This window comes from Tenrec ecaudatus, chromosome 1 (assembly GCF_050624435.1).
Source record: "Tenrec ecaudatus isolate mTenEca1 chromosome 1, mTenEca1.hap1, whole genome shotgun sequence".
NCBI lineage: Eukaryota > Metazoa > Chordata > Mammalia > Afrosoricida > Tenrecidae > Tenrec > Tenrec ecaudatus.
This window is the reverse complement of record NC_134530.1, coordinates 182087437-182101095: the sequence shown is the minus strand read 5'-3', so window position 1 is coordinate 182101095 and position 13659 is coordinate 182087437. Positions and strand designations below refer to the sequence as shown.

General features: G+C 44.9%; 1 pseudogene; it reads right to left on the bottom strand.

Moving 5' to 3' along the window:
• Positions 1 to 6502: 6502 nt before the first annotated feature.
• LOC142438948 (diacylglycerol kinase alpha-like) lies at positions 6503 to 13424 on the bottom strand (annotated as a pseudogene).
• Positions 13425 to 13659: the final 235 nt, after the last annotated feature.

Sequence of the window (13659 nt, the reverse complement as noted above, 5' to 3'; positions counted from 1 at the left end):
ATTCTCACCTACTAAACCTGCTGCCTGCAGCACCGGCATGGTGTTGAGCCGTCCTAAATCCAGTGGCGAAGGCCAGACTTCAACCTATGAGACTCAGCTTTTTCTTTCCCATGAGACTCGGCTTTCTCTTTCCTGGTCTCAGAACAGGAAAGTATTGGGTACTGAAGGGAAAGGATATTCTTTTCCAGACAAAAAGGAAGAAGCCAGGGCTCTGAAATTCCTATCCTAGCTCTGCCATGCTTGCCATGAAACACTGGAGAAGAAGCCCAATATGGTGTGGCTTTGCTCCTTTCCTTTGTCCCTTGCAGTGAGCCCGGATGATGTAGTGGTTACATATTGCGCTGTGATCCCCATGGCCAGTGGTTCAAAACCACCAGCAGCTCTGAAGGAGAAAGACTGAGTTTTCTATTCTTGTAAGCACTCACAGTCACAGAAACCCACAGGGGTCACTATGAGCCAGGACTGATTCCACGGCAGAGAGTTTACAGGGTTTGGGGGGAGTATTCCAACCGCTATTAACGTGGTGGCTGTCACCAGGGAAAATAATATTTTGACAAGTTTAGAGAAAACAAATTGGCCAGTAATAACTTTTAAAAATGACAAAATTGCTAATGACCATAGGAGACCCTCGAGAAGAGTGCCCCGCCCTGCACAAGGCTTATGAAGCACAGCCTTACTTTCAACCCCATGGGATTCCATGCGTTTCAATGGGTACCGAAAGATTGTGCTCTTTTTATTTGTATTTATTTGTACTGGAAATAGTTTAACGTTCTACTGTTGGACTTCAATGTGCAGATATTAGGGACATTGATAAGGCAAAAGTTACTTACCTTATCCATCTCTTTGCTTTGAACATTTTCTACTGCTATTTCTGTAGTAAATTTATGTCCAAAAAAGTGAAGATATTGTCTCCTTGTGGGTTCGAGTTGGGCTGCTAACCACGAGGTCAGCAGTTTGAAACCAGCAGTGGCTCCAAGGGAGAAAGGTGAGGCTTTCTACTCCCAGAAAGAGCTACAGTCCTGGAAACCCACAGGGCCTGTCCTACCTCGATGGCAGTGAGTTTGGGTTTTGGGTTGCCCAGCACAGATGTTTGAGTGCTACACTACAATGTTTAAAACATGAGGAGGAGTCGAATAAAAACAGGAGGGAGGGCTTACCCAGTGCCCGGTTTTCTGTTTGTGTGTGGTTTCCATGATGAAAATCTTCCATGTTGGCCAAACGCTCTGATTTTATTTAAGCAAAATAGGAAACACATCAAAATACAATATTATGAAAGTCTTTATTGAAAAAAAGAAAAATATGGCTGTATGCTGCTGTCCTCCAAAGATATTTTCAGATATAAAGTGTATATAAGCCAAGTTCACTGACATCGAGTCAATTCTGACTCATATAGTTCTTGTTTATTGCATAAGATTGTAAATGTCGGGTACATTTACTGTGTGAAGCGATTTCCCGCTGGTGTCTGGAAAAGGAAGGGGTCTAATGGCATGTTCCCATCTTGTTTTAGTCTGTATGTTTGAGAGTTCTTGAAGAAAGGATTGCCTCTATAAGCAACTATTTATGTTTATTTATGAGCAGAGGTGAACATTCCTAACCAATTTCCATCGTCAAGGCAGTGCCAGCACCGCAGAATGTGAGCATCAGTGCGCTGCCACATGGTCATTAATCCAGCACGTTTTCAAAAGGAGGGTTCAGAGGAGGGCTGCCTTCACACTGGCAAAAGCAAAGCCAACAGCAAACAGGGATGTGTACTAATGGTCAGGACCATGAAGGTTTTAAACAGGCAGAAAATTCTGGAAAATGAGAGGGGGGTGGGGGGGGTTGTCCCGGGGATAACCAAACACAATAAAACAGAAGTCACTATTATGATCAGGCTATATATGGAATTATTATTTTCTGTAAAAATGTTCAAAAACTGTAAATATTTATTACTGCAAGGTAAATAACTGTATAACATAAAACATGGTATGGTGTGTGTTTGGGTTTCATAAGATATTTAAGTCACAGCAGCATGTTGTATAGTTTTAAATATATTGTATTTATTTAAATGGATGGCAGGCCCTTTAAATTTCAACAATAAACTTGAGTATCTGTATCTCTGTGTAGAGGCTCTTTCTTTCTTTTAAAATTATTTTATTGGGGGCTCATACAGCTCTTACCACAATCCATACATACATACATACATACATACATTGAGGCTCTTCCTTATAATTTCGTTTGGGTAGATAAAATCCATCCTTCTGCAACATACAATTCAGTAGGTGCCGTTTTAGTCAGAGGATTGTAGAACCACCATTACAATCTAATTCCAGAAGATTTTCAACACCTCTACAAGAAAGCCCACACCCACAAGCTCTCCACCCTCCCTCACCCTCCCTCTCCCCCTCCTGACAAAGTCCCTAGGAACCAGTCTGCTTTCTGTTTATACAGCTTTGCCTCCTTTGGGCAGTGCCTGCAAATGGAATCCTACACCATGTGGTCTTTGTGTCTAGCTTCTTTCACGTAGAGCAGTGCTACCGCTTCCCGGGGGTCACTGAGAGGATTCAAAGGGACAGCAGAAGCAGATACCTACACTTTATCCTGGATTAAGAGTTTTTAATTGCCAGGGACATTGAGTAGCTTTTTTCTTTTTTTCTGAAAAGGGGATGGGAGACCAAATGAGTTTAGGAACCTAGGAATCTTAGAGCGATGTTTTCAGAGTTTATCCATGTTGTAGCAAATATCAGCTCTTCCTTCTCTTTTTGTGGTCAAACACTAATTTTATGGCTATAGCAGGATTACCCACTCATCAGCTAGCAGCCATTTGAGCAGTTTTCATTTTTTGGCAATTATGAATAGTACTGATAATATGGCTATAAACATCATGTACCAAGTTTTGCATGGATAAATATTTTCAATTCTTTTAGATATATACCTAGGAGTGGTGTTGCTGGGCTCTATATTTAGCACTTTGAGAAGCCATCAAACTGTTTTAGAAAGTAACTGCTGTTTCACCATCCCAGCAGCAATGTATTCCGGTTCTGGTTTCTCAACCCTTGTCTACACTTGTTACTGCCTATCCTTCCTCTCGTAGCCATCACAGCAACTGTGCAGTGGTATGCCTATAAGCTCTTTCTAAAGATTATATAACTATCATCTTAACCCTGGATAGCTATCTGAAAACATATTACTATCTTAGGAAGAACACAACAACTGAACAAATAAATCCCTTCTTATCCAAGAGTCTTGGTGTTATTTCAGTCTAAGTTCTGGGGTATTTAAACTATTCGCCTTCATATAGAATGAATTATTCTCTCGAATTAGAGCCAGAGTAATTAAAGTTTTTCAATTTTGAATTAGATGGGGGTCTGACATCTCAAATAACCAATTTTGTATTCAACAGTTTAAACTACTATCACACCCCTACCCCAAGAGCTTACCCTACTCCTCCTGTTGGATTCCCCTTATTTCTCTTGTGGATGACTGCATTCTTCTTTACTCACGATAACAACTGTCATCCCTTTAGCCTATTACTTCATCTTCCCTCCTTGTCCCCATGGCCACCTTCAAAGCCTGTTCCCTTTGGTATGAATGCCTTTGTCTTTGTGTTTTCTCCCCACCCCTCCTTATAACAGTGATTTCACACAATATTTGTCCTTCAGGACTTGGCTACTTTCATTCAGCATCATGTTGTCCAGGACCATTCGTGCCATAGGTGCTCCTTGGTGTCATCTCTGCTGGTTTGTTTTTCAGTGATTCATACTATTCCACCGTGGGTGTGTACCAGTTTCCTTATCCATTCTTCTACTGATGGGTGTTTAGATTGTTTCCATCTTCTTGCTGCTGTGAAAAGTACTCGCTCTCTTGAACTACAATGGACTTTTTGGATATATACCCAGCAGAAGGATAGCTCGATCATAAGCAGTTTTTATTCCCAGTTGTTTGAGGTCGTGCCGTCTTGGTGGTGGATAGTTCTGCCATATGGCTAATGATCATGAGCATTTTTCATTTTTGTTATTCATTTGGATGCTTTTTATGGCGAACTGTCTGCTCATGACCTTTGTGCATAAGGTGAGGTATGGGTCCTGTTTCGTTTTTCTAGAAAATGCAACATCTCATTAAGATAGAGATAAATAATCCAATTAACAAAGGGGTGATGCAAATCAAAGTACGATGAGATAACACCTTATGCCAACAATGAGAGCCAAATTAAAACAAAACCAAGCAAAAAATTGGAAAACAAATGCTGGAGAGGGGGTGAGAAAATTAGAAGCTTCGCACACTTCAGGTGGGGCTCTAAATATCTACAACCATTGTGGAAATCCATGTGGTGTGACCTCAAACAACTGGAAATATAAATTCCATATGATTCAGCAATCCCTCTCCCGGGTCTATATCCAAAATAATGAGTCATAATATGAACAGACATATGCATACCATGTTCATCGCAGCACTGTTCATTATAGCAAAGAGATGGAAAAAACCCAAACGCCCATCAGTGAACGAATGGGTAAAGAAACTGGTCCATACACACAATAGTTGCTAGTGTTCAACCCTCGTGCCCAAGGACTATTGCTAAATGGAGAAAATCAACCATGTCGCTCTTATAACACCTGCAAGACTGAAAAGGTGTTCAGTAACTTGTCTTTACTACCACACTGTCCCCCAAATCAAAACAAAACAAACACTCATGAAGACCCTATGTAGGTTTCGATGGCTGTAAAACTTTGTGGGAGTGGATGGTCTTGACTTTCTCCCATTGGACGGCTGGTGCCTTTGAACCACCAACCTTGCATTTATCAGTCCAACCCCTACCTGACAGAGCTCCTTAAACTGGCCGACAACAGAGCAAAAAGGCATCTCTGTGCTAAAACTGTCTGAGAAACTCCTGTTGACCAGAGCTGATCACGGTCATGAAAGGTTGTTGTTGTTGTTGTGAGGTGCCTTTGGGTTGGTTCTGGCCCATGGTGATGCCATGCACAACAGAAGGAAACACCGCCCGGTCCTGTGCCACCTTCACAATCGTTCTTATGTCGGAGTTGACGCAGCCACTGATCATGAAAGTAACACATTCTGATAACTGGCAGAACAAAGAGCAACAGCAGGTCTCAGCTTTCCTCCCCTCTTCAAGGTCTCAGCCCTCACAGGCCTCTCACCCGATGACCGTCAAGGCGGTCAGAGACATTCACAAGAATGGAGCGGGGTTTGAGCAGAATGTAACAACTTGCCTTGAAGATCATAATGGGCAATGAGCTCTTTCCTTTCTTTTCCCCAAGGCTTTGTGAAGTTCAGTGTGTCCACATCCTTGCTTGCTGCTTGCTCACTCTGGCTCATGAAGTCACTATTACACAATCCTTACGCGGGTATAGCCTTGTAGGTCCAGAGTCCCGGCACCCTGACACATTTCTTCACTAGCGCTATTAACCCCTTTCCTCTCGCTCCTCAGGAGACAACTTTTTGGTGGATGCACCATCCCATCTGTCTCCTAATTGTCATCTATCTATCTACCTATCTATCTATCATCCTCATCTATTTATCTTATACACTTATACACACACATATATAGGAGATAAAGATACACATATATCCAAGTGTATCTCTCTATCTATATTTAAATATGTTGTTCTCAGGTGCCATCAAGTCAATTTTGCCTCGTAGCAACACTCTCTGACAGAATGAAACACTGCCAAGGCAAGTGCCCATTGTTGATCTCTTCGAGCCCAATTTTGCAGCCTTGTGTCAGTCTCTCTCCTGGCAGCTCCTCCTCTTTTTGGATGCCCCTCCACTTTACCATGGATAGTGTACTTTTCCAGGGACTAGTGTCTTGTGGTAACATTTCTAATGCACACGAGACAAAGTCTTGCCATCCTCGCTTCAATGGTACATTCTGGGTGCACTTCTTCCTAGACAGACTTGTTTGTTCTTTTGGCAGTCCATGGTGCTCCCGACATTCTCCACCTGCACCGTCATTCAAATGCGTCCACCCTTCTAAGGGCGTCCTTCCTTATGGCTAACTTCCACAGCCGATGAGTAGAGTGAAAACACTGTGACTTAGAGTCAGGCGCACTGCAATCTTCGAAGTGGTGTCTTCGCTCTTCGGCACTCTAAAGAGGTTTGGGCAGCAGGTTTCCTCAGTACAATATATTGCTTGATTTCCTGACTGCTGTTTGAATGAGCACTGATTATGGATACAAGTAAAATGAGATCCTCGCAAACTTTGATGCTTTCTCCATTTAATATAGTATTATCTATTGGTCCTGTTGTGAAGATTTTTGTAATCTTTCCACCACCACCCAGTGGGGAAAAAAGTCATTTTATTCAGATGAGGCACTTTCAATGTATGTGTTTGTGGGGTGTATGTGTGTGCATGTACCTGGATGCACACATGTGCACAGTGAGTAGTAGAGGCGGTGCAGGGTAATGAGGACTGGGAGGCTGAAGGAGCACTTGCCTGAGCTGGCAGGACAGTGTGGCAGCAACATGCAAAGGCTATGGGGCGGAGTTCCAGGGATGGCTGGTGGGTTCAAGTCAAGAAGCCAAAGAAATGGGAAGATCCTAGGGGTGGGCCCATGAGCATGGGCATCTGGTTCTTGTGGGTGATCTTGATTGTACATGGTGACTGCATCCATGGCTCCCCGGCAATTTGAGTGGGGAAGGTTTTTGTGGTGTTGAAGGTGATCTTAGGCATCTGGCCAGCCGAGGTCCAGCATGCTTGAGCTTGGTATAGATGAAGTCCATCTCAATGGCACCCTGCAGCCCCACCCCTTCCAGTCGCTTGTCACATAAATCTTGCACCAGGTTTCAGGATCTCAAGGTTGGTGATGACTTTAGCCTGTGTACCAAGACCAAGGGCCTGGCTGATCTGGCTTTCTCCACGAGGCCTCTTGGTCTCACCCTGGAGGTGGGAGCCACCGTGCATGCTAGAAATGTCCAGCGCTGCGATGCCATCTAGGGACAGGTTGCTCAGATCCCAGGGTCTCCCACAGATTGCAACTGTCGAAGACTCCTGCAGCTTTTTGCAGGTTGAGAAGATGGATTCAGATGTGGCAAATTCGCAGTGCCATAGCTTGTTCTTTATTCTGCTCTTGAACTTCTCAGGATATTTGTCACACACGCTATCCAATTGGTGAGCAATTGAGGCCTCCACAACATTGGAGAAGTAATTATTGATGATCCGGAAAGGGACTGGGTCACTCACTCTTTTCTTCAGGTCGTTGGGGACTCACTTCCACAGACCATTGCTCCATGTATACCATTTTACTCATCTCTACATCCTTGAGGAATTTCCCCAAATTCTGTCCTTTTAGCACCCAGGGGCAACGCAGCGACAGAGGCACAAAAGACAAGTTAGCGTTGTCAATGGTCTCTAGAAGCCAGCTCACTTTGCGCTCTCAGCTACACACCAAGATCCAGCAATCAGCAACACCAGTGAAGAATTTGAGTCCCAGCTTAGGACCTTTCTTTTGGAGGTTGAAAACCTGTCAAGGGTTTAGCAGAGGCTGGAACTTCCAAAGCACCCTCTCCCCGTGCTTGCCGCCACTCTTAGAGTTGACAAACACGAGAAGTGGGTGGGTATTGGGAACAAGGTCAATCTGCAGAGCCTCAGAAGTGCCTGAATTTAAGTCTTCCATGCTCTTCTGGCTTATTCTGCTTGTTTTGTGATCAGCTCCAGAGGCCAGAACGCTGAGGGAAATGGAAGATGGAGAAAGGATATGACCACACAACAGCCCAGTCACACTCTTGGCCTGCTACTTGCAGGCAGTCATCTTGATCACTAGGTGGCACCACGCCCATGCAGACCACTTAAGCTGTGGTAGTACTGGATCTTTTTCTGATCATAGTCACAGTGCCCGATTCACAGCCTCCTCACACCCACACAGGTGGCTGGACACCTAGGTCCTTCTGAAACTTGGCCTAGGTGTTGACTTCACAAGGCATGGCTTTCACGACACTCTGGTCATGAGCGAGGTACTTACAGAGGGCTCAGCCCTTGTTTGCTGAGACTAATGCTGGTCTCACACAGGTTGCAGTAGACTGGTTGGGGGAACCTCTTAGGTCTCCACATGTGCTGCCCATTGTCCTTCGGGGTCATCTCCAGGCCCAGGAGCACTAGCAGTGTCATGGCGGTGGCCCCAGCCCGGAGCCACTCAGTTAGGGAGATGGAGCCACTGCCATGATAGTCTATGATAGTCTGGGTGCTTCAGAGAAACAAATCCACAGCGACTCATGTATAAGAGAGAGTTTTATATGAAGGTTAAGTGCGCATCAAGAAAACATCCCAACCCAATGCTGCCCAAGCCCTCAAGTCCAACATGAACCCATGAACCCATATTTCCAACACCAATCCACAAAGTCCTCCTCCATCTCACAAAACAGACGTAATGATGCCGACTGCAGGAGGGAAGCCGAGTCAGTGAATGTATAAGCATCTTACCGCTGGCAGGGGTCTCCACACAGCTGCTCCAGCACCCAGGCTTGCATCAGGGTAGGGCCATGTGGCTTCTCCTTGGGGATGTCTTGCAGGAAGCGAGCCTTGCCAGCTGAAGCAGGGAACTGCTAAAGCAGCAGCACCCTGGTGCGACCATCACAAAGCAAGAGACCTGAGAACTCGAAAGGCGAGGCTCGCCAAGCCATTTATCCTCCCGCCCTTGAATTAATCCCACATGTGTTTATCGGCCAGGTAGGCACAATAAGCTAACTAACTCATAGCCAATGTCTTTTATCATCTGCTGAAGAATCTGCCTCAGCTCAGACAGATCCCGCCAGATAGTCAGCCACGCGCATTATTTGTATGATGATTCTGTCCACTTCTGGGCTGTCCAGGATCGCATTTCTGTCCGTGTTGTGCAGGCTGGAGGTGAATCCTAGCTTGTCTGCTGGCTGGCCACCCTCCAGGGGCAAAATAGCAAGAGCCATCACTGAGACACACATCTTCAGGCGCAGTCTTACCTAAGCAGTGACCAGTATGGAAGGATTGAAACAGTACGTTGCTCAGGTTATTGGGCACATTATGAACTTCAAGATCGATTTTCAGGAACTCCCCGAATCCCATGTAACCCACGGCATCTCCTCTGAGAGAGTAAGTCAATGAGCTATCCTCGGAGAAGCGCTTTAGGACATCGCTGACTTTTCTGGTGGAATATTCCAAGTATTTTTTCAGCTGGACAAAATCACTGCAGCTTATGAGGCCCCCTTGTTTTGGATACCTTTCGATTTCTCTTCATAATGGTCAAAAAAGCGACTTTACAGCACCTCCGGCGCGAGGTCTTGAACTTCAGAGTATCCCAAGTCCACCGCCGTCCAGGTTGGTTCTGGCCGCTAGGTGGCACTGATGCTTTGCCCTCTGCTGCGACGGAGGGGCTGGAGGTTACGACCTCCGGCCGAGGGAGGGCGCCACCGCGCGGCTGGAGCCCGAGCCACCCCGCTCCGGACCACAGCCGCCGGACGCCCGCCCGCCTGTACCCCCAAATACAGGAACTTCCGTGTCCGGCCAGGCCCCGGGGTGCAGTTCACTCCCCCGCGTCTCCCCAAGGTCCAGGGCTGTGCCACTTTCCCCACTTCCTGTGCCCCCATCTTCCCGCGCCGGGGCGCAGCGCTGCTTCTCACTATTTCTCCTCCATGCGAATCTCTTAGCCTCACCTTTGATCCCAGTCCATAGGACAAGCTGTATCCTTTGCATTGAGTTGTAACCCATACTGTCGTTTTTAATTTTCACCAGCAAGTGCTTCACATTCTGTGCTTTTCAGCCAGTAAGGTGGTGTCATTTGCATATCACAGGTTGTTAATAAGCTTTGTCCCATCCTGCTGCCACCCCACGCCCACGCCTTCATGTGGTCCAGCTTCTCAGATGATGTGCTTGCCTACAGCTTGAATAAGGCTGTACAAAGGATGCAACCCGGACACACACCTTGTCCAGTTTTAAACCACCCAGTATTCCCTTGTTCGCCTTCATTGACTGCTCCTTGGTCCATGTACAGGTCCCGGTGAGCGCAATGAAACGTTCTGGAATTGCCATTCTTTTCAGTGTCATCCTTAGTTGGTGATGATTCACCCAGTCGCATACCTGTGTATAGTCCATAAAACCACGTCAACATCTTTCTGGTATTCTCTCTTTCAGCCAAGATCTAGCTGATGTCAGCGGTATCTCCACGCCACATTCTCTCCTGAAGCCAGCTTGAAGCACACTCTGTCAATGGGTTGCTGCCCTCACTTTTGAATGATGACGCTTGCATGTGACGCTAATGGCATTGTTTGATAATTTTTGCATTCTGCTCTTTTTTCTTTTAGGAAGGGCACAAATATGGATCTCTTCCGTTCAATTGACTGGGTAGCTAGCTATCTTTCAAATTTCTTGGTATAGACTAATGTGTACCACCGGTGCTTCATTACATTGCTGAAACGTTTCAGTTGGTGTCATGTCAATTCCTGGAGCCTTGCTTTTGGCTAATGCTTTCAATGTAGATTGAACTTCTTCCTTTAAGACTATTGGTTCTTGATAATTTGATATTTCTCTTACCCCCTTTTTATTATAAAGTCATTTTATTGGGGCTCTTACAGCTCTTATAACAATGATACATATGTTGCCATCATTATTTTCTAAACATTTATTTTCTATTCAGCCCTTGATATCAGCTCCTCTTTTTCCCCCTCTTCCCCCTCACCCTCGTGACTCCTTGATAAAATATTAATTGTTATTATTTTCATACCTTACACTGATCACCGTCTCCCTTCTCCCATGGTTTCTGTTGTTTGTCCCCCTGGTGTGTGTGGTCATGGGTTGATCATAGCTTTCGTTTCCCTCTTCCTCTCCTCTCCCCACCTTCCCCTACCCTCCTGGTATCACTACTCCCATTCCTGTTCCTGGATTCCTTGTGCCCTGTGCTCTATCTCTTATCTGTATGTGTGCATATGTTCCAGTCTAGCCCACAATGAAAGGCAGGACTGGTGTCATGATAGTGGGGGGTGAGGAAACCTCAAGGAACAGAGGAATATTGTGTGTTTCATCGGTGCTATACTGTGCTCTGGTTGACTCATCCCTTTCTTTAAACCCTTCTGTGAGGGCTGTCCCTTTGTCTACAGTTGGGTTTGGGGTCTCTGCTATGACCCGCCTCATTCTCAACAATATGGTGTTTGTGTGTTTGTTTGTTTTGAGTTTTCTGATGCCTGTTACCCTGTCCCATAGATACCTCATGATCACACAGGCTGGTGTGCTTCTTCCATGTGGGCTTGTTGCTTCTCTACTAGATGGCTGTTGTTTAACTTCAAGTCTTTATGACCCCAGATGCTATATTTTTGATAGCTGGGCACTATCCGCTTTCTTCACCATATGTGCTTATGCACCCATTTTGTCTTCAGCTATTGTGCTGGGAGGTTGAGTATCACAGAATGCTAGGTTGTTAGGGCAAAGTGTTCTTGCATTGAGGGAGGGCATGAGCAGAGGCCCAAGGAGCCATGGTGGCGTAGTGGTTCTGCATTGGGTTGTCAATGTCAGCCACTCTGAGGGAGAAAGAAGGAGCTTTCTACTCTTGTAAAGAGTTACAACCTCAGACACTTATAGGAGAACTTCCCCCCTGTCTCATAGGGTTGCTGAGTTGGCATTGACTCAATGGCAGTGAGTTGGGTTTTTGTATTTTGTAACCACTTAGACCATTGTTTAGATTTGTTTGAGAAGGAAACTGGGGATATTGGTTTCAAGATGTGATATCTCTCTCTCTCTCTCTCTATTTCTATCTCTCTCTCCCTCTCTCATCCTGTTTATTCATGGACTGTAACACACACAGGGGAAACATACAAAACACAGTTGCACAGCCTGCCTCACAGGACAGGGACAGCATCTCAGTAAACTCTCCCTGTGGGGCCCTTTCTTGCTTGTTTGCCTCCCACCTCTTGGGATGCTTGCTAGTTGGCCAGTTCCTTGTGCCACTCTCGTTCTGTGCATTTCTTGATCTTCTTTCGATGCTTCTTGTGTTGGTCAGGAATCTGCCCATGTTGTGATGGTGGCTGCTAGGTGCTGGCAAGCCAGTTCTCACCGAGAGCAACACATTCAACACATTTTGTCTGTGGAATCCTTTAATATTTCAACTTGAGGTTTGATTTTTTTCCCCCCTTCAATTCTTTCAGCTGGAGACACGGTGAGAGTGTTCTTCCTTTTCGACTTTCTAACTCCAGATCGTTGCACATTTCATTATAATACTCTACTTTCCTCTCTCAAGCTGCCCTTTGAAATGTTCCGTTCAGCTCTTTTATTTAGTTTCTTCTATTTTCTTTAGCTACTCTACATTCAAAACCCAATTTCAAAGTCTCTTCTAACATCATTTTGGTCTTTCTTTCTTGTCTTTTTGATGACCCTTTGGTTTCTTCATGTGTGATGTTCTTGATGTCCTCCCACAGCTCATCTTATATTTAGTGTTCAATGTGCCAACTATTTTCTAAAGATGTCCTGTATTTTATCATTTGTGAACCTATGTTAATTTTCTTCAGCTTCAATTTGACCTTGAATATAAGCTATTGATGGTCTGTTCCAAGATGACCCTGACCTTGATTTGGCTTCTTTTTGAGCTTCGCCATCACCTCTCCCCACAGATATGATCAATCTGATTCTTGTATAATCCATCTGGCACAGTCCATGTGTATATTTGCTGTCTACGTTGTTGAAAAAGGTATTTGCAATGAAGAAGTAGTTGGTCTTGCAACATTCTATCATTTCTTTCGTCTTCATTTCTATCACCAAGACCTTGTTTTCCAACTATTGTTTCTTCCTCTTTGTTTCCAATTTTTGCATTCCAATGACCAACAATTATCAATACCTCTTTATTCCATGTTTGATCAATTTTCAGATTGAAGAACTTGGTAGAATTCTTAAGATTTTTTGTTACTAGCTTTAGTGGAGACCTAGTGATGTAGTGTGCTAATTGCAAGGTCAAGAGTTTGAAACCACCAGCCTCCCTGAGGGAGAAGGATGAGGCTTGCTACTTCTATAAAGATGTACAGTCTTGGAAGCACACAAGCCAGTTCCCTTCTGTTTTATAGGATCTAGCTATGAGACAGAATTGACTTGATGGCAACGAGTTGGGGTGTTTTGGGGTTTTTTTGTGAGAATTTTAGTGATTCAGGCATAAATTTGACTAATGGTTGTATTAAATGATCTTCCTTGTGAATGTACAGATATCATTCTATCACAGACAGAAAGGTGCTTTAAGATATATCTTGAACAAAAAACGTGACTCCATTCCTCTTGAATTTATCATTTTGGGCATACTGACCCATATAATTATCTGATTCAAAATTACTGAAATCAGTCTGTCAGCTCATGCATGCCTTGGATGTTGCTCTTTATGAGTTTTATGTCATTATTGACCACTTTCACTACTCCTATAATAAATTTCATACCTTCCATCTTTGGTTTCTAACGTTTTAATGGAGGCTTGCTGCTGTCTCTTCTCCATTGGAGTCCTGACCCATCCGTGCGTGAAGGTCCAGGAAGATCTTGAGCGTCATGTCGTCAAGGTCACTCTGTTTGAGGGGCAGCTCTGCCCAGACAGGTTTTGAGCTGCCTTCCACCCCAAGGAGCTCCTCTTCCTGGACCATCCCTAACAGTGTGGGGCTGCTGGTCACGAGGTCTCCAGTGGCGAGCCCGTCCAAAGTAGACAGTTTGTTCCTTCTTCTTTGTCTGGAAACTCC